Below are 13887 nucleotides of genomic sequence, written 5' to 3' on the forward strand. Positions count from 1 at the left end.
CTGAAAAAAAAAAATCCCTTTGGTTTCTTTTCTTCAGTTCAGGCTGGATATTGGCATATTCTCTCTGTCTGAAAATGCTTTATGTCACCTTCATTTTTGAAAGATATCTTGGCAGGGTATGGAATAATAACTTGGCCAACTAAATATGTCATTATATTATTTTCTGGTTTTCAACATTTTTGCTGAGAAGTTAGTAATTTTTGCTCCTTTGATAAGTAATATGCCTTTTTTTTCTTCTGATTGTTTTTAAGATCTTCTCTGTCTTTGGTTTTCAGCAACTTGATTATATATCTTTTTCTTTTACTTTTTCTTTTTTTTTGGTTTCAGGAGTAGAATTCAGTGATTCATCACTTACATAAAACATCCAGTGTTCATCATAATAAGTGCCCTCCTTAATACCCATCACCCATTTAGCCTATCCCCCACCCATCTCCCTCCATCAACCCTGTTTGTTCTCTATTGTTAAGAGTTTCTTGTGGTTTGCTTCCTTCTCTCTTTTTTTTCCCCTTCCCATTTGTTCATCTGTTTTGTTTCTTAAATTCCACATGAGTGAAATCATATGGTACTTGTCTTTCTCTGATTGACTTTTTTCACTTAGCATAATACACTCTAGTTCCATCCATGTCATTGCAAATGGCAAGAATTCATTCTTTTTGATGGCTGAGCAATATTCCATTGTATATATATGCCACATCATCTTTATTCATTCATCAATTGATGGATATTTGGGCTCTTTCCACGATTTGGCTATTGATGATAATGCTGCTATAAACATTGGGGTGCATGTACCCCTCTGAATCTGTATTTTTGTAACCTATGGATAGATACCTAGTAGTGCAATTGCTGAGTCATAGGGTAGTTCTGTTTTTAACTCTTTGAGGAAACTCCATACTGTTTTCCAGAGTGGCTACACCAGTTTGCATTCCCACCAACAGTGTAAGAGGGTTCCCCTTTCTCCACATCTTCACCAATACCTGTTGTTTCTTGTCTTTTTTATTTTAGCCATTCTGACCAGTGAGGTGGTATCTCATTGTGGTTTTGATTTGTATTTCCCTGTTTGTGAGTGATGATAAGCATCTTTTCGTGTGTTTGTTAGCCATCTGTATGTCTTCTTTGGAAAAATATCTATTCATGTCTTCTAACCATTTCTTAAGTGGATTATTTGGGTTTTGGGTGCTGAATTTGATAAGTTTTTTATAGATTTTGGACACTAATTCTTTATCATTGCAAATATCTTCTCTCATTCCATAGACTGCCTTTTAGTTTTGTTGATTGCTTCCTTTGCTGTTGTTAGCTCTGGGTTCTCTGGTCTTTTTGAACATGTGTGTTGTATCTTTCATTGGCTTTTAAAATTTCTTGGCTGTTAATTCTTCAATATTGCTTATTCCTTATTCTTTCTCCCTTTTTCTGAGACTTCAGTTAAATGTATGATATATTATTCTAGCATGTCAGACACTTCTGTTCAGTGGTTTCCATGCTTTTTACTCTGTGCTTCAGTTCAGATATGATCTATTGGTGTCTTTTTTCACTTTAATAATTGTGTGTTCTAATGCATCTAATTTGCTGGTAAACACATCTATTGACTTGTTAATTTTAGGTATCACATGTTTTTCAGGTGTAGAATATCAATATGACTCATTCTATAATCTTCTGATATTATTTTTGTACTTTGATCTATTTTGTCCAACTTTTTTTCTATTTTTTAAGTTTTATTTATTTAAGTAATCTCTACACCCAACATGGGACTCAAACTCACAACCCCAAATCAAGAGTTGCACATTCTTCCAACTGAGCCAGCAGCTGCCCCAACTTTTGTTTATTTTCTTGAATATCATAATCAAGTTATTTCAAAGTCATTGACTGCTAACTACAATATCTGGATTAACTGTGCCTTTATTGTCAGTTATTTTTTAAATTTTCATTTGTTGTCATATTTTTATAATTTTCTGATTGTTATAAATATTTGATTACAGGATAAATACCACCCATACACAGAAGAAAACTTGAGACTACAGATGATATCTTCCACCAGAGTGTTGTCCTTTTCCTCTGTTAGGCAAATAGGATCTAAGTTGCTGTCTATATAAAGTCTGAGAATAAGCTTGCTCTGCATTTCCTTAGAGACTTAGTTTGAACCTATCTACTTCTGGGTCAATTCTGTTTTTCTCACATATATGTCCTTGGTTTTAGATTGAAAACAACGGGAAGATAGCTATCTCAACAGTCTTCAAATTCTGCATTTAAAATATTAAATATGAAAAATAATTAATATTTTAATTTAAAATTAAATGCATATTAAAGATTTCCAGCCAAGCTTTCCAACTTCTTGCCAATATGGCTTCAAAATCTGGCAGATATCTTGAGGTGGAGATTGTCAATGAGATTCAGCTGGCCTCTTCCCACTTGTAGGGCTGGCTTCCTAAACAGATGTAAAACTGTCAGAGATTCATTCTGTCTTTTTGGAAGATAAATCCTAGCTCTCTAGCTTCTATAGAGCCACAGAGTCATCAAATGCTCCCTGAATATGTCTCAACTTTCCAAATTGTCACTGTAGCTTAGCATGACCACTAAGAGTGCTACTTTAGCTTCCAGTTCCCAACAAAAACTTTCAGCAAGATTAAGCCCAATTATTAGCTTTCCCAAAGAATCAGCAAATGTCCCTAGGGTTGGAGGAACAGAAAGGTTCTCTACTCCCTGGAATATTATCTCATCTAGTACTCATTCTTTCTAAAGCTCCCTATGAAATATGATTTATGTAACTTCTTCAGCTTTTTCTTGTTTTTATGGAAACCCTTGTCTGCAATTAACTGTTTCTTACCCAGAAATAAGAAGTTATCTCTACCTATCATTCTATCTCTATTTATTCATTCTATACATCAAAGGTAGCATATTAAAACTATTTCCTGTGCCAATCTTTTTTTTAAATAGTACTATATTGTAAAGATCTTCCATACTTCTACATACAGGGCTATTTCATTCTTTTCAAAGCCTCCTAAGTTTTGTAGAAGCGTTCTTCTTTGATACAAGCTGGTCTCATAGTTTGTCAGTTAGTATAAATTGTTATTAAAGAAGGAAGTAAAAAGATAAACTTCTTTAGCTCTTGGTCAGTATCTTTTTTTTTTTTAAGATTTTATTTATTTATTTGACAGAGAGAGAGACAGCAAGAGAGGGAACACAAGCAGGGGGAGTGGGAGAGGGAGAAGCAGGCTCTCCGTGGAGCAGGGAGCCCGATGCAGGGCTCGATCCCAGGACCCTGCGACCATGACCTGAGCTGAAGGCAGACGCTTAATGACTGAGCCACCCAGGTGCCCCTCTTGGTCAGTATCTTAAATCTTCCCATAACTAACTTCCTTTCATATTTACCATATATGATAAAAATAATACATTTTCAAAATTGGCATAATTTACTTTAGTTGTACTTTATTAATTGAAAATTTGAGAATCATGATTTCAAATAATATATGGCTGGCTTCCAGTTTTGAAAATACTGTGCTCTTAGAGGAATTGGAAGAAATCCAGAGAAGTGATTACTGGGTTAAACCTGACATCCATCCAGAAAGCCAGTTCCCCAACTGAGGGGCTGCTATAAATTTCATATTCATTAACTCCGAGAGACTTTACAAATATCATTTACATGTGTGCAGTCTCATGGGGATTTGGTCGCTGACTTGACTGGTTTGGGAAGCTGACAAGCACAGATTCTTTCAGAAAAGAGCATCCAATCTAAACTGTAATCTTTCCAAACTAGTCATCCACTTTGACAAAAAAGGCCAAATCTCCGGTCCTTGTGTTGGAATAGGAAAATACCGTCATTTAAAAAGCCTTGAACTGTATTCTGTTAACTACATGAATAACCTGAAATTGTGTGAAATAAGTATCAGTTAACTAAAAAAATGAGAAACAAAATCAGAAGCAAGTCAGTTAATATCTTTGCTTCTCAGATCAGAGAAGTATAAAATAATAATTACTTGCATTTGCATGGTGTATTTTAGGTTTACAAGTACATTCACAAATACCGATTCAGTTAAATATTTGGAACTTTGTGTACCTGACAGGCATTAACCACAAAAAGAATTCAGCGATTTGTACATTAACATAACACCATATGTTCACACAGACCTCTACTCAAGATTGAAGTTAATACCTTTAAGAAAATGATTTACAAGGCAGTAAATGGAAGGAAGTGGAAGGAGATAGGCTGCTTCTGAGATATTGATTATGTTCTGCTTCCTGATTTGGGCACTGTGTACACGGGCGTACTCCATTTGTGAAAAGGCATCAAGCTATTCATTTATGATTTGCACACATTTGTATACTTCTATTATACCCCAATTAAAAAGTTCAAAACGGTAGAAAAAGTACGGAGTAAAACAGGCTCCAAATATTAGAAGAAAAATCTTAAAACATCAACCATAAATTTATCCACCTGTTCAGGGTTAACAAATTTTTGGTCTATATATTTTCGATTTTTTCTATTCATATGTTATATATGTATTTCAACAAAGTAAATATTCATAATGTAGCACTTTTTTAAAATTCTTTTTTTCACTTAGGACATATTGTGAACAAACATATTTCCTTAATAATAATACCTCTAAGATAGCATTTAATAATTTCTCTATATGGTGACACCATCATTTGTTTTTCATTGTTGTCATTTTCTTCTTCACAGAACATTAAAATATATCACAAATTAATTGGCACCTTTACCTGTTCTGTTAGTGCCGTCGTGACCTCTGTTGAAAATCTATTTTGATCTCCATTTTTATTTTGAGCATCTAATGAATTCTTTCCAAAATTTTGCCAGATCATTAAAATTAGCTAGCAATAATTGGAATGTGATCCTTCAATGATTATTTCTGTTCTAAAAAGGATTTTATAAAGAGGAAAAGTTTTGATGTCCTAAAAGATTGGAATAATAATGGTGGGAAAATACATGCTGCTATTGATATCCTGGGGCAATCGAATTGGCCTAGACCATTGCTGGTCCTCCAGTGCAAAGACTGGCCTTGTTCTTATTCAAGGTAGATTATGAATCTCTCCCAAGGAGATTGTGAAACCACATATGACAGTAAACATGATATATTAATTTGCTTTGTATCCCTAACACCTAGAAGTGAACATAGCAGGTAGTAGATGCTCAATAAATTTTGGCATAATGAATAGATGACAACTAGGTGAGTATATGCATTAATAAACTAATGAATAAATAACTGACTCTTTTCAAGATGTCACAGATCCCTTCTTACTCATAATGATATAGTAAAATAAAGACGGTAAACTTTTCTCTATAATTGTGTGGTTTTGTATGTATTCAACTCAAAGTCATAATTCCAAATATACTCACTTTCTTTTACCATTATGAGAGGTAGTGGTTTACACAAGTTACCACTGCTGTTTCCCTTGAAAAGTTAAGCTGCCTGCTTCTCACTGCCTGCTTCTCAATCTATATGCTCTACTTTACCCCAAACCCCTTTTCAGTTCATCTCACCTTGAAGGCAGACAGCACCATCTTTATATTAATCTTTATTTACTACTCCCTAATGCCTAGCATAGTGATTTGCAAACCATGACTCTACATTAAGTATGAGGAATATGTACTTGCCAAAAGCATTTGATATATCCAAACTTTGGATATACCCTAAGAATGCTTACCAAATGGAAACCCACAATATGCCAAATAAATCTGCCCACAGATTTAGGTTGGTATCTAACATGACAAAGCAACTTCATCACACTAATTTCTATTTCCAGACTAGATTGTTAGAAGTGATCCAAAACAGGGAGAAAAAGGAACCTCTGCTCTCATGTGTCCATCTAGCTGGGGAAAGAAAGGCACATGGATATGATTTTTCCAGCTTTGGGTATGTTAAGAAAGATCAAAACAATATACAAATACTGACTGTACTGTTAAGATGACATAATGAAGAAATGTCCATGGAGTTTTGAGATGATTGAAGAAACTTTGGAGAGGTTAATCTTGAAGATAATGTCTATACTGTAAGGTAGGAAATTATAATTAATTTGTAGTCATGATGTAATTATAATTAAAATCATTGAATGGAAACTATCATCCATACTAAAGTCCTTTTCCATTAGCCATATATATGATTCATGGTTTCAAAGTAGACTAGTAAATATTGGCATATATCAGATCCACAGAGCCTCTAATTAATTACCTTATTGGAAAAATTTTTCCAAAGAGAAGAGATTTTTTTGATAAGTTTATTCATTGAGGCAGAAATCTGGGCAGGGTGGTAATTTAGAAACACTTAAACTAAAGGCTGAGAGATTGAAGAAAAAAATTTTTTATATACATATATATAGAGAGAGAGATCTCCAGACCCATGTTAAAGGAAAAAAGATCTGATTGAGAGATTTATATCTTTGCTACACTTATGACGCTCCTCTTATCTTTCTGTAATTATAAATACGGGTTTCAATGTTATTTTAAGGCTTCGAGCTATAGTCTTCTGAACTCTGAATAGTTCATGTTATCTCTTAAGGAACGTGACCCTCAATCTCCAAGCTACGTCAATTAATTGTTTTTTAATCTTCAGCTGTTACCTCAGTTGTGTAAATTTCATTGTAGAATAGGTTTCAGATGAATAATATCTATTTCTTTTCCCATAGGCCAATAATAAAACAAGTAATAATATAATAAATATAGTACATAATTTAATATATAATTAAGTATAAAATTTGAGTATAAATATATTAAAATAATGAAGTGACTAATTTTACAATTAGTAATAAGTCTTAATTATAAGCAATGTAGAAAAAATTCTACCCTTATTTATTTTCATAACTTCGGGTAATACAGCAAATAACCAAGCAATTATCCTGATAATTTAATTCCTTTTAGAAAACTCAAACCACATGAAATATTCAAGCATTTAAACATTAAAGTCTAAGTTACTAACTTGAGTTGTCCAGGACAATTTCACTATACTTTTGTGAATAGTCATTTATCTTTCTCTATAGATCACAACACATTGTGATGGGCAGAAAACCAGCAGAATCTAAAGTCTGCCTATTTGCTTTAACAAAATGGCCATTGGAAGGAGAAATATTCCTTTCCACTCCCCTGTCTTCCACTGTCTTAATGAAGTTTTGGGGAAGAAGCTTTTATCTCCCCCACAAGTTATTCATTTCTTCCCACAAAAGAAATATGACATAAGACTGGAAAATGAATGCCATTAATACTTGACTAACCCCTGGGTTCCACAAGAACCTTGCCATCCCCTCCTCACCACTCTCCTACATTTGATTAACTCACAGTTGCAGGGCTTCCCCACCCTGCAGTGTCACTAGAAACTCTCTAGCTCTCTACTGTCTATGGCAGGATGGGCCATAGTATGCACCAATTTTCATTACTGGTCCAAGCCATATTCTCCAATCAAGCCTTACCGTTGCTAAAGCTGTATTCTTATCCCTATCTGACTTTATGGTCCATTCTCAATTTATTTGAAACCTGAAAAAAAGGGATATAATAATTTGCCTCCTCCAACCCCAACCCTTACAACACAACAATAACAAACAAATACAGCCTAAATATGTGGTCATAGGGTAGCTTTAGGTTCCCTCAAATGATTTGGAAACATTCGACTTCTAATTTTTCTTTAGCAATCTATAATTCCCCAAAACATTTTCCCAACACATTTTTATAAGCAAGATAATTTATATTTCTACTATTAAAAAGTAGATTTATGTATACCATTGTTTAATAAGCATTTTCTGAATAAGCAAGAGTATTTTGCTTGTTTGAAAACAAATAAACAAGAACAAATTTGCAAGAAATATAAAAATCCATTGTACAGAAATATTAAATAGTAAACACTTTCTACAGGCATAATCTATCCTATAGCTCTCTACCTGCTATATTACTTGAAAGCTTAAAAAGCGTTTCCTTTAAGAAAGTGTATTATTGGAGTATATTCTGTTTTGCTATAAGTCCATGTCAATATGTTCTCCATATTTTCTTGGAATGTATTCACCAGGACTACCAATAGTTTAGGTACGTATAGTAAGTAGTAATGAGGGACTCCACAAAGGACTGGCTGATTCTAGCTTAATGTCTTACATATTGTATATGCCAAATAAATGATTGTTAGGCAAAGATATAATTTTATTTATTTTTTTATAGATTTTTTATTTATTTATTTGACAGAGAGAGAGACAGCGAGAGAGGGAACACAAGCAGGGGGAGTGGGAGAGGGAGAAGTAGGCTTCCCGCTGAGCAGGGAGCCCGATGCGGGGCTCGATCCCAGGACTCTGGGATCATGACCTGAGTGGAAGGCAGACGCTTAACAACAGCCACCCAGGCGCCCCGCAAAGGTATAATTTTAAAATAAAAATATTGACATGGTTTTTCTGCCAGTCATAAAGATAATCAGGAAAATTATAACTAAGGAGCTATATGACAAACAAATTACACAGCGCCAAATCAAAAATTGTTAGATATAGGAAGAAGCAGGAAAAGGCAACTGGATAAAAACCAAATGTCAATAATAGGGAACTCCAGGATGGAATAAAGAGTAGATTAGACAATGCAGAAGAAAGAAAAGATTAGTGAATTTGAATATAAAACAACAGAAATTAACAAAATTGAAACAGGGAGAAAAAAAAAAATGGACAGAGCCTCAGTGACCAGCTAGAAAGTATCAAGCAATCTAACATTCACGTAACTGTCATCTCAGAAGATTTGAGTATACGTCAGTGTGGGGGAGAGGACAGAAAAATGTTTGAATAAATAATAATAACAGTAATTTTCTAAATATTTTGAAAACTATAAACCCACAGATCCAACAAAACTCAATGAACCTCAAGCAGAATACACAGTATTATTCACACCAGGACTGTCATGAGCACACTAGGAAGGCACACACATGAGCTGTGTCTTTCCACAATGTCAGCTTGAATAAAGCAAAGTTAAATCACAATGATAAAGCAGGTTCAGGATTCCAGACTCAATGACATTTCACCATGTGTTTAAACTTGGCTTCTTACAAAGCACACAGTGGGACAGAAGACAAGCCACACAACAAACAAGGTAACAGAGGGTGTAGGAAGTTAAGAAACCAAACACAAAGTCAGTCTGTGGGCGTGTAGTTAAGATAAGGCCTCGATCTGGTCCGGGTCAGTTCTCGGTACTTACTGCTTCTGACGTTCAAGCTGTGCAGGATCTCGGTTCTGTTCAGAGATCCATCGCGCAGAGCTTTCGGTGCCAGTTGCCTTTTTTAAGTGGTCAGACATAGAGGGGTCAGGTCTGAAGAGTCTGACAGTTTGCTGCCAAAATCCTTTTCTTTTTTAAAGGGATTTAATCAGTTTTTGGGTCCCTGCAGACCTCCTCTGGTTCTGCTCATTATCAGTTCTGGGGTGTCAGCTGACGTTGGTCCTGGCGGTATCTCCTAGCTGCAGTACCCTAACTGCTTGCGTCACTGCTTGACATGGGCTCCTGCTTGACGTGAGAGACTCCATTTTGCTCTCTACAAGGACATACCACAATCAAACTGCTAGAAACCAGTGGTAATAATGGATTCCTAAAACCAGAAGAATAAAAATCATACTATTTCAAAGAGTAATTAGAATTAAGAATCACTATAGAATTTCTATTAGAAATTATGGAAGCCAGAAGAAAAACTGAAAACTAGAATTGGTAGCTAAACAAATATTCCTGAAAAATAAAAATAGAGATTTTTCAGACTAATGAAAGCTAGGATATTTGTTGCCAAAACACTTATACTACAGTAAATCATAAAAACAGTTTTAGAGGCAAACAGAAAATGACTCCTGACAGAAACTTGGACCTAGATTAAAAACAAAAATTAAAGGTGCTAAAAATGATTAATAACTGTATAAGTATTATAGACTTATTTTCTCATTTTAAAAAAATTTTTAAATATAACTGATGGCTTAATGAAAAAAATGGTATTTTGCTGCTCACAAGATATGAAGAACTAAAATACATAATAATAACAAAGGATGAGAGGATGAAAGAAGTATGCTATTAAAAGGTTCTTACAATGTGCATGTATACTTTTTTTTCTAATTCAAGTGTAATTAACATACTCTCATATAGAGGTATACAGTGATAAGTTAAAGATGAAGATTATAAATCCTAGAATGTCCGCAGTGATATAAAAGCAAGATCCAAGTATGTGTTGTCTCTATAACTGTGATATAAAAATAAACTCCCAAGTGTAATATAAATATGAACCCTAGTACTGTGTATATGCACACAGAACTAGCTTAAAATACAGGGATACAATCAGTTACAAGATGCAAATACTAACAAGAAGAAAGCTGCAGTGGCTGTATTAATATATATAAAGTAAAGAAATACTGGAATAAAAAATATCAGTGATAAGAGGGGATACTTCATAGTGATAGACATACGAAATCATCAAGAAGGTCAAACTGAAGTGAATAGTCACTCAATAACAAAATATATACAACTGACTTTTGACAAAAGTGCAAAGTTATTTCAATAGAAAAATAATAATCTTTTAAATAAATAAGACTGGACCCATTGCTAGAAGAAAACAGAGAAAAATTACGATATATATGTTTAAAAAACAAAAAGTATGATTAATAAAAGGAAAAATAATAGTAAATTGAACCTTATCAAAATTAAAACGTTCTTATCTTTGAAAGAGATTGAAAACAAAAACCACAAACTTCCAAGAAATGTTTGCAAAACACATTTATCATCAAGGACTTGCAGTTAGAATATATAAAGAAGTTTCAAACTCGATAAGAAAATAAACAATCCAATAAACAAATAGGCAAAAAATTTGAACAGACACTTCACTAATATATATTTACATACTTACATCGTCTTGTTAAGAATGCAAACTAATTGGGCACCTGGGTGGCTCAGTCGGTTAAGCGTCTGCCTTCGGCTCAGGTCATGATCCCAGGGTCCTGGGATCGAGTCCCGCATCGGGCTCCCTGCTCTGTGGGGAGCCCGCTTCTCCCTCTCCTCCCCACTTGTGCTCTCTATCTCACTATCTCTGTCTCTCTCTCTCAAATCAATAAAATCTAAAAAAAAAAAAAAAAAAAAGAATGCAAACTAATTTACAGTGACAAAAAGCAGATTAGTGCTTGCCTGTAAATGGATGTTGGGGGGAATGAACTAAATAATAGCACAGGAAATTTTTCAGGGTGTTAAATATTATCTTGATTTGTAGTGTATACATTGTCTTGATTGGAGTATATATATATATATATATATATATATATATGTCAAAAAACATGAAACTCTGATAAAATGTTAAAGTGTATGACAAGGGCGCCTGGGTGACGCAGTCGTTAAGCGTCTGCCTTTGGCTCAGGTCACGATTCCAGGGTCCTGAGATCAAGCCCCACATTGGGCTCCCTGCTCAGCGGGAAGCCTGCTTCTCCCTCTCCCACTCCCCTTGCTTGTGTTCCCTCTCTCGCTGTGTGTCTCTCTCTGTCAAATAAATAAATAAAATCTAAAAAAAAAAGAATGTGTATGACAGTCTAGGTAGGAAATAAGAAAATATGAAAATCTAAATATAAGAGAGAGTTCATAGTTAAATGCTAAATTCATCAGCATCAGCTAGAATAGGCGAGAATGAGAAAGAGCAATTTGGTTACCATTATCAGAACGGATTATATGAAAAATGTACTCAGAAAAAAAGAAGATATTCCCTCATGAGGAAAGAACAGAGCTAAAGGGAGAAATGACATCTCCTATATAAAGTTTGAGTGAAGAGACCTGAGTTCCAGCTTTTGTTTAATAATGAACAAAGCTTAATATCTTAGGCAATTGGCTCTGTTCTCATCAAAAACAGAAACAAAAACAAAAAAGCAACCACAAAACATTCTAAAACCAATCTCCAGGACAAGGTCGACCTACACCTCTGTGAAAGAAGTGGAGCTTGTCAGGTATGAAATGCTCTAACATCTGTGTGATAGGTGTTCTTACACCTATGAGGGCTGCCATAAATACCCAAAGGTAGAAAACCATGTAGATTAGAGAGTAATTTGGTAAGGGCCATGGTTATAGCTTATCTACAACAGTATAATTTGGCCAAATAATGAATGCATTTTAGGTTTTTATTCTTTTTTTTTTTAATTGAGGTATCCTTGCCATATAACATTATATTAGTTTTAGGTGTACATACAACATAATGATTCAATATTTGTATATATTGCAAAATGATCACCACAATAAGTCTATTTAACATCTATCACAATACATATTTAAAATTTTTTCCTTGTAATGGGAACTTTAAATTAGCAACTTTCAAATATGCAATGGAGTTTTATTAACTATAGTTACCATGTTATATATTATATCCCCATGATTTATTTATTTTATAATAGAAGTTAAATCTTTTGACCCCTTTCACCCATTTCACCCACCCCCCAAACTCCTCCTTTGGCAACTACCAATCTACAGTCTGTTCTTTGTATCTGTAAGTTCTTTTTTTTTTTAATTCCATATATAAGTGAGATCATAAGGTATTTTTCTTTGTCTGGCTTATTTCACAAAGCATGATTCCCTCAAGGTCCACCCATATTGTCAAAAATGGCAGGATTTCCTTCTATTTATAACCAAATAATATTCCATAGTGTGATTTGTGTGTGTGTGTGTGTGTTTATTTATTTATATCACATTTTCTGTATCTATTCATCCATCAATGGACACTTAGGGTTGCTTCCATGTCTTGGCTGTTGTAAATAATGATGCAATGAACATAAGAGGTGCAGGTCTTTTTAAGTTAGTGTTTTTGTTTCCTTCAGATAAATACCCAGGAGTGGAATTGCTGGATCATATTGATGTAGGCAGGCTGGGTCAGAGGACCCAGAGAGGGTTCCCACAGGTCCAGCCAAGAGGCTTCCTGGCTACATGCAGGATAGAAATCAAATGCAAGCCAGCAGGAGGTGGGAGCACAGTTTATTGAAGGTATAAAGAGTGTGAAGATACAGACAGAGTGTCTGGGAGACTCAGAAAGGAAAGGAGAAAGAGTATCGTCTTTGCTTGATGTCTGGGGTTTTTATTGAGGATTGTGGTCTGATGTATGTGTCCTCTCAGGCATCCAGGAACTGTTTAGAACAAAGATGAGCACCCAGGTGTCTTTCATAAATCAATTATTCCTTGGAGCCTGGGGGTCTTGGCATCGAGATGTCTAGCTCCAGTGATTTGGAATGAGCATATGACTGGCTTTGTCCAGTCATTCTCACTTGATCCTTCCTTAGCTGTTATCTATTCTAAAGAAATCATTAACTTCTTGTCACTTACAAGGAGGACATATACTCTGTGCATTATGAAACATGTAAAGTGAGGGGTGCAAGTCCTAGCAAGAATAGAAGCAGAAAGGAGAAAAAAAAGCAGATTTTTATGGAGTCCTTCAGTTTCCCTATCTCAGTATGGTTAGATTGTTGAAAAGAAATTATGTTAAAAAATAGTTTTTTTTTGAAAGCCTCATGGAATAATGAAATGAATTGGACATTAAAACCTGACTACCTGGTTTCAATTCTGGATCCATATCTATTTCTCCATTTCCTTAATCTTGATAATCTTCTATGGGCTTCATCTTTGATTTGAGATATGTCATCTGTAGAGGCTGCTTTTAGGCAAACAGTCTTGAGCAATGGAATATAGACAGGCCCATCAGGCAACCCACTTCAAAATATCCATAGGCCCTAACTGACCAGTGGGTTACTTACAACCAGGGACAGTTACCAAAAAAGGGAGAATTCCATTCTGTCGATTTGTTTAGAGTATATTTTCTGGGGACGTGGTTACTCTGCTAGCATTTTCTTCTCTCATTAATCTATTCTCTTCTGCACAAAATGACAAGACGGAAAAAATCACCTCAACAAAAAGAACAAGAGGTAGTACCGACTGCCAGG

At 34.8% G+C, this 13887-nt stretch overlaps 2 long non-coding RNA genes across 2 annotated transcripts in view; one reads left to right on the forward strand and one right to left on the reverse strand.

Annotated features, from left to right (window-relative positions):
* The window catches only part of LOC145720622 (uncharacterized), a 324122-nt gene that overhangs the window by 146024 nt on the left and 164211 nt on the right, over positions 1-13887 (forward strand). The gene's annotated exons all lie outside the window — the stretch shown is intronic.
* LOC145720623 (uncharacterized) overlaps positions 284-13887 on the reverse strand; it is a 134249-nt gene continuing 120645 nt past the window's right edge. Inside the window, exon 4 of the long non-coding RNA XR_014143725.1 lies at positions 284-9542. This is a non-coding gene — a long non-coding RNA (uncharacterized LOC145720623). The remainder of the gene's footprint in view (positions 9543-13887) is intronic.

This window comes from Leptonychotes weddellii, chromosome 3 (genome assembly GCF_054177405.1).
Source record: "Leptonychotes weddellii isolate Sample4059 chromosome 3, ASM5417740v2, whole genome shotgun sequence".
Classification (NCBI taxonomy): Eukaryota; Metazoa; Chordata; class Mammalia; order Carnivora; family Phocidae; genus Leptonychotes; species Leptonychotes weddellii.